This window comes from Panulirus ornatus, chromosome 67 (genome assembly GCF_036320965.1).
Source record: "Panulirus ornatus isolate Po-2019 chromosome 67, ASM3632096v1, whole genome shotgun sequence".
NCBI lineage: Eukaryota > Metazoa > Arthropoda > Malacostraca > Decapoda > Palinuridae > Panulirus > Panulirus ornatus.
In genome coordinates, this window is record NC_092290.1 from 15,575,032 (window position 1) to 15,587,493 (window position 12,462).

Genomic DNA, 12,462 nt, shown 5'->3' on the forward strand with positions numbered 1-12,462 from the left:
AATAATTTCACTTTACTTCCCATGTTGCTTAAATTCTTTAATGTAAATGTTGCCTCCAGTAACAATGATACTATACGGAAAGTCTTAATCAGGATCTCACCAGTAAGTTTCGCAGGTGTGTTTATAGAGTACCATGCGAAAACCGTCGTAAGTCTTACGTTGGGCAGACTGGTAAGGATCTTTCTGTTAGACGTAATAAAATCAAATGCCTTGTTGAATCATGTTGAAAATTATGATCATTACATTGCCTGGAGTAATGCCATATCAGTTATTAGCTCTCTTGTACCACGAGAAATATCATTAAACCCTCTATCATTAAATACACAAAGAATCATAACATCTATATTAGTCAAGGTCTGTACAAAGTGGATAGTTTTATTGTTGGCAAAATTTTTAAACAGTTCCCTTTCTTATCGATGTGATAAGTTTTATGATACGCATGATGCCCGAATTAAACGCACCCAACCTCCATTCGGGTAGTCACTTGTTTACCGAATGACGTCCTAGCTACGTTTCTTCGTTGTATATCAGCTGACTGTTATATTTCTTTCTTGTATCTTCCCTGATGATATGATTATTACACGAAAGTGCACTTGGGAACTTATCGTGTTATATTGTCCTGTGGTAAGAAAGGAATTTAGTTGATCACGCGCTGAATTGTGATATCTTTTTTGAAGGTTTGTTGAATGTGTTGGATGATAGAGTGGCAGATATTAGGTATTTTGGTCGAGCTGGTGTGCGAAGTGAGCGGGTCAGGGAGAATGGTTTGGTAAACAGAGGAGAGGTAGTGAAAGCTTTGCGGTAGATGAAAGCCGGCAAGGCAGCGGATTTGGATGGTCCTGCAGTGGAATTTGTTAAAAAAAGGGGTGATTGTGTTGTTCATCAGTTTGTAAGGATACTCTCTGTATGTATGGATCATGTTGAAGCGCAAGAGGATTGGCGGAATGCATGCATAGTGTCATTGTACAAAGGCAAAGGGGATAAAGGTGAGTGTTCAAATTGCAGAGGTATAAGTTTGTTAAGTATTCCTGGGAAATTCTATGAGAGGGTATTGATTGAGAGGGTGAAGGCATGTACAGAGCATCAGATTGGGGAAGAGCAGTGTGGTTTCAGAAGTGGTAGAGGACGTGTGGATTAGGTATTTGCTTTGAAGAATGTATGTGAGAAATACTTACAGGTGGATTTGTATGTAGCATTTATGGATCTGGAGAAGGCACATGACAGGGCTCATAGAGATGCTTTGCGGAAGATTTTAAGAGTATACGGTGTGGGAGTTAAGTCGCAAGAAGCAGTGAAAAGTTTTTACCAAGGATGTAAGGCATGTGTACGAGAAGGAAGAGAGGAAAGTGATTGGTTCCCATTGAATGTCGGTTTGCGGCAGGGGTGTGTGATGTCTCCATGGTTGTTTAATTTGTTTGTGGATGGGGTTGTTAGGGAGGTGAATGCAAGAGTTTTGGAGAAAGGGGCAAGTTTACACTCTGTTGTGGATGAGAGAGCTTGGGAAGTGAGTCAGATGCTGTTCGCAGATGATACAGCATTGGTGGCTGATTCGGGTGCGAAACTGCAGAAATTGGTGACTGAGTTTGGTAAAGTGTGTGAAAGAAGAAAGCTGAGAGCAAGTGTGAATAACAGCAAGGTTATTAGGTTCAATATGGTTGAGGGGCAAGTTCAAGAATGTGTGGAAGGCGAGAACGTTATCTCGGAGAGCAAAAATGGGTATGTTTGAAGGAATAGTGGTTCTAACAATGTTGAATGGTTGCAAGGCATGGGCTATAGATAGGTTTGTGCGGAGGAGGGTGGGTGTGTTGGAAATTAAATATTTTAGGACAATATGTGGTGTGAGGTGGTTTGATCGAATGAGTAATGTAAGGGTAAGAGAGATGTGTGGTAATAAAAAGAGTGTGGTTGAGAGAGCAGAAGAGGGTGTATTGAAATGGTTTGGTCACATGGAGAGAGTGAGTGAGGAAAGATTGAAAATGAGGATATATGTTTCAGAGGTGGAGGGAACAAGGAGAAGTGGGAGACCAAATTAGAGGTGGAAGGATGGAGTGAAAAAGATTTTGAGCGATTGCGGCCTGAATATACGGGAGGTTGAAAGGCGTGCAAGGAATAGAGTGAAGTGGAACGATATGGTATACTGGGGTGGACTTGCTGTCGGTGGATTGAACCAGTGCATGTGAAGCGTCTGGGGTAAACCATGGAAAGGTCTGTGGGGCCTGGATGTGGAAAGGGAGCTGTGGTTTCGGTGCATTACACATGACAGCTAGAGAATGAGTGTGAATGAATGTGGTCTTTTTTGTCTTTTCCTTGCACTACCTCGATTAAAGGGGGTTGCTATTTCATGTGTGGCGGGGTGGCGATGGAAATGGATGAAGGAAGCAATTATGAATATGTACATGTGTATATATGTATATGTCTGTGTATGTATATGTATGTATACGTTGAAATATATATGTATGTACATGTGTGTGTGTGGGCGCTTATGTATATACATGTGTAAGTGGGTGGGTTGGGCCAGTCCTCGTCTGTTTCCATGCGCTACCTCGCTAACGCAGGAGACGGCGATTAAGTATAATATATTTATATATCAGAGAGAATGAGAGAGAGGGACTCCTGGATGTGAATGTGCTGAGAGGAGTAGCTGGTCATATGTCTTTTTACTACCTGGTGGAGGCGAGGGTGAAGAGTTGTAGAGATTTTCGGAAAAAAGGAAACGTTACGGGTGAGAATAGAATGGTGAAAGTGAGCGAGGAGAGAGACTTGTTTGAAATGATACTAGGAGAGATTGCGTGTAGGATAGCAAAACCTAAGAGTAAACGAAGCTAGTGGATGGGGAATGGGAGGTATGTAGGGAAGCAATGATGGCATGTGCGAGAAATGCGTGCTGTATTGTGTCAGGGTGGAGGTGTACAGGGGAGATAGGGTAGTAAGTGATGAGAGGATGAAGTAAGGTCGCTAGTGAAAGAGAGAAGAGAGGTATATTGGCGGTAATGTCAGGGAAGGAGTGCAAATGATTGGGAGATGTATAAGAGATAGCGATAGGAGGTCAAGGTACAGGGGTTGAACAAGAGGGCACATGAGATTTTGGATGAGCGAGTATCAGTGCTCTTCAAGAAAATATGATATTTTGTTTGGAGGTTGATATTGTGAAATAAACAAGAGAGCAAATGGGAACATCTATGAAGGGGATACAGGGGGAAGTGAAAATAGGTAGTGATGAGATTAGGAGATGGAGTGAGTATCTTAAAGGAATGTTCAGTGTGTTTGACGGTTGGGTGGCAATCGCAGGGCGTTTGGATTGGGGTGGTATGCGAAGTGAGAGTCAGAGAGAGTGGGTTGGCGAAGAGAGAGGTGGTGAGGGCCTTGCGGAAGATGAAATGTGGCAAGGCTGCGGGAGTGGATTGTATTGCATTTCAATTACTTAAGAAAGGGAGTGACTGTGTTGTTGATGGAAGATTAGGATTTTCAATATATGTATATGTGTCATGGTGAAGTACCTGAGGATTGGCGTAATGTATATATAGTACCACTGTATAAAGGTAAGAGGGTAAAGGTGGATGTTCAAACTACAGTGGTGTAGGTTTATTGAGTAAGTTGTATGGGGAAGTAGCAATTGAGTGATTGTTAGAATATGGTTTAAGGGTGCGTGTGTATCAGGTGTTTGCCTTAAAGGTGTAGGAAATGCTTAGAGAAACAGAAGGATTTATGTGCGACATCTGGAGAAAACATATGATAGAATTGGTAGCGATGCCTTGTGGAAGGTCCTAGGAATATATAGTGTGGCCGGAAAGCTAACTGAAGTAGTCAGAAATTTCTATCAGGGATGTAAGGCGTGCGCACGAGTAGGAAGAGGAAAGTAAAGAATGGTCTATAGTAAGGGTGCATGATGTCACCATGGCTATTTATATTTATGTATAGAATGTTGAGAGCAAGAAATGTAAGAGTCTTGGAGAAAGGGACGAGTACACGCAGTCTCTAGTGGATAAGGTGCCTGAGTCAGTTGTTGTTTGCTGATGGCACAGCAATGACGACAGCTTCCAGTGAGAAACTGCAGAAGTTGGTGACTAAGTCTGGAAGAGTGCGTGACAGGAAGAAGTTTAGAGTAAATGTGAATAATAGCAAGTTTTTAAGTTTAGTATGGTTGAGGGGCAGGTTAGCTGCGGTTAAGTTTGAAGGTTGAGAAATTGTTTTAGATACGTGGGAGTAGACATGGCAGCAAATGGTACCATGAAAGTGGAAGTGAATCATAGGATGGGTTGGAAGACAAAGGCTGTGGGAACACTGAAAAGAAATCGCTATCTGGGGGAGGGGGGGGGGCGGGGGGGGGAGAAATGGGTATGGTTGAAGGTGTATCGGTTCCAACAATATCATATAGTTGTGAGGCATGGGCTATAGATAGGGTTGTGCGGAGGAGGATGGATGTGTTGGAAGAGAAATGTTTTGAGGACAATATGTGGAGTGAGGAAGAATGTTCGAGTAGGTAAAGGACGGCCGAGAGAAAAGTGTGGTAATAAAAAGAATGCTGTTTAGAGAGCTGAAGAGGGTGTGCTGAAATGGTCTGGGCATATGGTAAGAGGAAGTGACGAGAGGTTAACAAATAGAATACATATATGTGCTAGAAGTGTGTGTGGGAGTGTGTGTATGTGTGTAGCGGGGAGGAGAAGGAGATCAAATTGGAGGTGGAAGGATGGAGTGAAACATATTTTGAATGACTGGGGCCTCAACATTTCGGAGGGTATAAGGCGTGCTTGGGATAGAGTGAAGTGGAATAACGTGGTGTACAGAGGTCGATATACTGTCAGTGGACAGCATGTGAAGCGGCCGGGGAAAACCATGGGTAGGTCTGTATGGCCTGGATGTGGATAGGGATCTGTGGTTTCATTGCTACTTTTCTTCGTTGGCGCTAACCTCGTTGACACGGGAAATGGCGATCGTGTATGAAAGACAGAATATGTATAGATATATGTAGCCAACCATCAGTCAGTGTCCAAAGGATAGAATCTCTTGCCGTATTTACGCCAAATCTTCAACTAAGTAAATAATTCATGTCAAAATTTTGGAAAATACTGAAAGAGTTTGTAGGTAAGTTAACAATGTACTGTTACCTTTACAAGTTCAGACATTGTAAAGTTCACTGCTCAACCTTCTCTCTGACATTATGGTTTATTTAAAGAGTTCTTTTTTCCTAGTGATTCTACGAGTTTATAATATTAGCTGAGGTCAAATGCAAAGGTTTAGGAGGAGGATTTTTCCTAATCATGTTGGAAAATTAATCTCACGGGAAGATAAGAACACAGTGCCTGATAAACTGACTCAAAATGATACTGGAATAAACCTCGGAAAATCATGTTGAATATGTTAGTGTATCACGAGCAAGGAATAGAGTGAATTGGAGCAATGTGGTGTACCGGGGTTGACGTGCTGTCAGTGGATTGAATCAAGGCATGTGAGGCGTCTGGGGTAAACCATGGAAGGCTGTGTAGGTATGTATATTTGCGTGTGTGGACGTATGTATATACATGTGTATGGGGGGGGTTGGGCCATTTCTTTCGTCTGTTTCCTTGCGCTACCTCGCAAACGCGGGAGACAGCGACAAAGTATAAAAAAAAGAAAAAAAAAAAATCACGATCATGCTTATATGCCATACACTCGCGGCAAGACTAACCCTACGGCAACCACTGACCCATCCACACACATGTTGTTATCATTCAACTCTCAGTTCTGTTCTGTGTTGGCTGAGACGCCTCGAATGTGATCGCCGTTCCCCGCGTCAGCGAGGTAGCGCCAGGAAACAGACGAAGAACGACCCATCCACTCATTACGCGTATATTTGCATAAACGCACATATACGTATGTATACATGCATGTATACATGCATTTACATAAACATGTTAACATGTACACATATACATACATATACATGCATATACACATGTATATATTGCAAGAGGTCACGGTGGTTTGTGTGATCTAGTATATGCATAATACCACAGGAAAGTGAAACACGACAAGTTCCCAATGCACTTTTGTGTAAAGACTTAGAACAGTTCGTTGATATATAAGGAAGAGACGCAGCTAAGACGCCAGTGGTAAACAAGCGTTACCGGATGGTGGTGTTCAGGTTTGTATGTTCATGCCATCATACTTTTTATTTTATCATGCGGACAAGAAAGGGAACTGTTTACAAATTTTGCCTAAAACAAAGCTAACCAGTTTGTAGACCACCTGCCCCTCTCAGCACAGTAACATCCAAAAGTCTCTCTTTTACACGCCTATCAATTAACACGTAGTCCAATAATGCCCTTTGACCATCTCACATACGTATACTTATGTATATCTCTTTTTAAACCAGGTCTTCCCAATCACCAGTCCTTTTTCAGCACACAAATCCACAAGCTCTTCACCAGTTCCAGTTACAACACTGAACACCCCACGTACATCAATTATACCTTCAACTGCCACATTACTCACCTTTGCATTCAAATCACCCATCACTGATACCCGGTCTCGTGGACCCAAACTGCTTAGCCTAAGCTAGGTACCCATATCACTGACCATCCCCTATGGAAGGATGAACAGCTGGGTTGACTGTGGACCTGCTGCCATGACAAGGATTCGATATTATGTGCACGACTGCTCAGTCCGGGGCGGCCTGTGAATGCGTCATGGTCAGCACCAATAACCGCTACATAATGGAGGTCCATAATCTAGAAACCCTGAGCAGCATTGTATACTCCAGTGAGAATAAGATGTTGTAGAAAGAGGTACATTGTGTGAGGAAGATAAGAGAACGAATGGAAACATCTGTGAAGGGGGCACATGGAGAAGTGATAACATGTAGCGATGAGGTGAGGAGATGGAGAGAGTATTTTGAAGGACTGTTGAATGTATTGGATGATAGAGGAGGTACGTGAAGTGAGGGAATTATGGAGTTATGGAGAGTAGTTTGGTAAAGAGAGAAGCGGTGGTGAAATCCTCGTGTAAGTCGAAATGTGGCAATGCGGCTGGAGTGGATGGTAATGTTACTGATTTTCTTAAAAGAAGGTAACTGTGTTTTGATTGATTAGTTAGGTTATTCAACGTGTGTATGGATCATGGTGAAGTGCCTGAGGATTGGCTGAATGCATATATAGTGCCACTGTATAAAGGCCAGGGGGACTAAGATGAATGTTCAGACAACAAATGTATAAGTGTGTTGAGTATTCCTGGTAAGCTGTATGGGAGAGTATTGATTGAGAGGGTAAAGGTATGTACAGAGCATCAGATTAAGGAGGAACAGTGTGGTTTCAGAAGTGGTAGAGGATGTGTTCATTAGATGTTTGCTTTTAAGTATGTGTAAGAAATATCTAAAAACGAAAGAAAAAACAAAGTGATATAAAAATGGCATTTATGGATCTGGAGAAAGCATAGGATAGGGTTGATGGAGATGCCTTGTGGAAGGTCTTACGAATGTATGGAGTGGAAGGAAAATTACAAGAGGCAGTGAGAAGTTTTCAACAAGTGTGTCAGGTGTGTATACGAGTAAGAAGAAAGGTTAGTCTGCGGCAGGGGTATGTGATATCATCATGGCTGCTTAATTTGTTTACGGATGGGGTGGTGAGGGACGTGAATGCCAGGGTCTTGAAGAGAAGAGATTTCGACAGGGTGTGGTATTGAAGTCTCATCTCTAAGCTCCCTCCTTCACTTTGCTCCCTCATGTCTAGCTTCCTCTTTAGCCGATCTATATCAATGGTTGCTGATGGTTAAGTCTCTCACCCTTTATCCATTAAAGTGGTGTCCTTCAAGGTTCTTTCCTGTCTCCTAAACTTTTTCCCCTTTCTGTCAACGATTTCCTTTTTTCTGCAAATAACCAAATGCACTCATACGCTGACAACTCAACACTTCATTCATCCACATCCTTCAATTCTGCTCCTCATCTCTCACTCGATCTGCATCTCATCTTGACACAACTTCCTCAGTAAACTTAGACTTGGTCAGTGGGGTAGACAAAATCTGATTAAGTTTAATGCCTCCAAGAGCCAGTTTCTGACTATCTGTCGATTGAAAATTTCTTAAAACTTCCCTCTCTCCTTAAGCGAATCTGTAATTCCACCTCTTGACTCGGTGAACATATTTGATATTTGTTTAACATCCATATTATCCTGGATATCTTACTTTACGGAAATGAATAAGTTTACCTCTAAGAGACTGGGTGTCATGTCTAGATGTCGACACTTATTGTCTTCTGAACATTTGCTCCGTTGAAACAAACGATTGATTCGTCCTTGCACGGAGTACTGCTCTCACATCTGGGTTGGCTCTAGCTTTCCGGTCTTACTTGACAGAGTGGGATTCGAAAGTGGTCCGACTTATCACCTCTCCCAGGCTAACTTCAAAACTTGATTCACTTGCCGTACAGTCTCCCAAAAAAGTATCGGCCCCTATGGCCTGAGGTTTCTAATGATTTACAACTGGCCGACCGAGATTAAAACTTAACTTTGCTTCTACCTTGATGAAGTTTACAACTGCATCAGGTTGGCAGCAAAGTCAAGTGTTAATTATTCAAAACTTCAGGCCCTGGAGACCGATACTTTTTTGGGAGATTGTACGCCGCATTGTTTCTTTTTTTGTCTCTATTTCTCTCCTCTATAGGTATTACTTCGGTTTTTGCTCCCGAGGGCTGGCTGTTTGTGTTCCCCCCACCACTAGCTAGACCACGCAATACCCAGCAAGCTGCTGCGTCATATGATTATTGTGTGGCCATCGGCAACTCAAGTGTGGGCAATTCTGATACCTATTTCTTTCCCTACACCTCCAAGCTTTTGAACTTTCTACCCTCTCATGTATTTCCTATTAACTTTGACCTGACACATTCTAAAAGACAGAATTTTCACTTCTGAAATATTTCACTGTTAAAAGCGGGAATTTTAAGAAATTCAGTGACTCTATTACGAATCCCAGACTTCTTCAAATGTTTAAGTTTTACATGAGCAAAGTGACTGTACCATGATGTTTCAGATGACATTTTCGCGTGTGTCACAAATGATGTTGACGCTTCGCAGTCTTATTACTGAGACCACAAAGAGACGATAAATTCCGTGCAAAATTTCCAGAATAAGGTGAAAGTATTTTTGTAAAACCTGACAACATCACATAGGTTTAAGACCCTGTGACATGTGAGGTTACTGGTTATGATCAAAAGGTCACCTTCGGATGTTATGTTTTTCTCATGTAGGCATCATCACCATCCTCCCTGGATCCCAACAGTTACCCAAGGAGACGCTCTGTCAATCCAGCTACACCAGAGTCATTAACATCTATGTGTCTGACGGTATTTGCTTCTCCGATCTCACCATCACTGGCCGTTCCAAGACTCAGTGTTATATGTTCTTGATGACGCAAGACTCGGGTATGGTTATAGACGATAGAACAGTATTTGGACGCTTTGATTCAGCATAGGATCTTCTATAATAGACATGAGATAAGTTCAATAAATTTGTTTTCCTATGATACCCCTGATGTGCTCTGCCATGAGCCAATTATATTTTGCCACAAGTTTCACTCATCTCTAAACAAAAAATAATCATTATGGAAATCATCTGTTATCTCATGAGCTCCAGTTTCGAATCAAGTTTCTCTCAGCTGGGAACTAACTGCTTGATAACAGACGAAGGAGTACCATTCTCCAGCTGTCAATCTTCAGTTGCATCTGAGACAGCGTTACTGCAGCGATAGTGAGTAAATAAGATATGACAACAGTTCACAGTAATGTTACCGATGATCAATAAGCTTTACGTGAATGAAACTGTAACAGTGAACTATCTAGTGATCATCTGATGGGTCGCGAGTGTTGAGACTGACATATAAATGTGTCCAGCAACAAGACCCACCAGAACAGGAACCTGACCCAACCTCTGACGGAATAGATCACATCAGAAACTGTAAAGAGAAGCATTGAGCGTTGAATACACGAGCCACGTTCTCTCGATCCTGTCTTTATCACTGAGAATTTTGGAGAAGTTGGATGGTATGATCCCCTGTCCATGTGTTGCTGGATACTTTATGATATCGTGTTAGTTTTTTTGTCTCCTCTTGGACCAGCTTGAGTGAAATAATTGTTGTTCTGTTGCCACAATTATGCTGGCCATATTACATAAGGTCTTGAGATAATGAAGACTCGACAGCATCAATGTCATGTGTACTTTTCATCTTACTGTTGTGTCTCTATTTCATGTCCATCGTCACAGTTACCACCAGACAACCAAGCTGTACGTCCGCCAGTTGTGTCTCATCAGTCCAGCGTTCACGACTGAGTATATTTATGTTGGACAATTTACTTTAGACGGTCCAGCGTCTGCATGGAGGCCTTGTGTGTCAGGGAATAAGTTTGTAAAACTTCAGTAGGTTATCCTAGTGGAAGCCACTATGTACATTATTATGGTGTATTGCACTTGTGTATACCTATTATAATGCACTCAGGTCCCTGAATGAAGTCAAACAATGAATCATCATCTTTTGTGTCCCAACCAATTAGGGGTCGCCTTGGGAAGGGTTGGAATATTATGGCCCCTTACAACCCCCCAGAGATGAGGGTTAAGGTGTTGTGAGGGGGACGCCCACGGGAGGGGAAAGACTGCATAAGAACAATCATAATCTGAAGAATGTGTTTGATACTTATATTTCCTGTTGTCTGGTCACTTTATCAATATTTTTGAGTTCTATCTCTTCTCTTCTCCTCGCCCAGATCCCCTCACTGGCCTGTTATCTCTGGTTGCCACGGCTTCTCAGTGGGCCCGTAGCTCTCAACCTTGTTGCCCCACACTGCTCATGCTAGAAAGATGAATGGGTCTTGATTTAATGAACATTTCCGTTATTGACGTAAGAAAACCAAATGATCTATGTCACGGTTGTTTAAGAGGCTATTCTCCACTTCGTATAGTAGTCATACATGGGAGCCACAGTATAACCTGGATGCAACTGAAAGAGGTGATTAACAATGAAACATGAGGACATTAATGAATGGCGAAAGATTTTTAGAAATGTGTTTCTGTGTGAATCGCAATAAGCAGTAGAGGTTGAAGAGATACGTTTTCTCTGGGTACTTATGAGAGAAAACGAAAGAAAGCGATATTCTTCCACGTGTAACTATAGATAATCATTTCTCTCACAGAGGTAAATGAATATTCCAATAAAATATCACAGGACGGACGTCTGTAAAATAGAAATTAGCAAACTTGTTACCAATAGATTCCTTATAATAGGTAAAGTTGATAGAGGGCATAAGATCCTGGGTCTAGCACCTAAAACTTAGCACCTAAAACTATCAAATTTAACTTTTTGTAAAGTGGGCAGGATTTTAAAGTGGAGGTCGTGAAAAAAACGCACAAAACAGAGATGATAGTGTGAGTAATACATTCATACCACTTTTTCTTAGGTGTATTAAAAAGTAAACGAACAGAAGGGTCACCAGAGTCAGAAGGGTCTGCAGATGGCTAAAAAAAAAAACCATTCGCCTAGCACTTGGTCGAATTCTATAAAGTTCTATTGGATATATATATATATATATATATATATATATATTATTTATTTATTTTGCTTTGTCGCTGTCTCCCGCGTTTGCGAAGTAGCGCAAGGAAACAGACGAAAGACATGGCCCAACCCCCCCATACACAATGTATATACATCCACGTCCACACACGCAAATATACATACCTATACATCTCAATGTACACATATATACACACATACGGACACATACATATATACCCATGCACACAATTCACACTGCCTTTATTCATTCCCATCGCCACCTCGCCACACATGGGATACCATCCCCCTCCCCCCTCATGTGTGCGGGGTAGCCCTAGGAAAAGACAACAAAGGCCCCATTTGTTCACACTCAGTCTCTAGCTGTCATGCAATAATGCCCGAAACCACAGCTCCCTTTCCACATCCAGGCCCCACACAACTTTCCATGGTTTACCCCAGACGCTTCACATGCCCTGATTCAATCCACTGACATCACGTCAACCCCGGTATACCACATCGATCCAATTCACTCTATTCCTTGCCCGCCTTTCACCCTCCTGCATGTTCAGGCCCCAATCACACAAAATCTTTTTCACTCCATCTTTACACCTCCAATTTGGTGTCCCATTTCTCCTCGTTCCCTCCACCTCCGACAAATATATCCTCTTGGTCAATCTTTCCTCACTCATTCTCTCCATATCACCAGAGAATTTCATAACACCCTCTTCTGCTCTCTCAACCACACTCATTTTATTACCACATATCTCTCTTACCTTTTCATTACTTACTCGATCAAACCACCTCACACCACACATTGTCGTCAAACATCTCATTTCCAGCACATCCACCCTAATGCGCACAACTCTATCCATAGCCCACGCCTCGCAACCATACAACATTGTTGGAACCACTATTCCTTCAAACATACCCATTTTTGCTTTCCGAGATAATGTT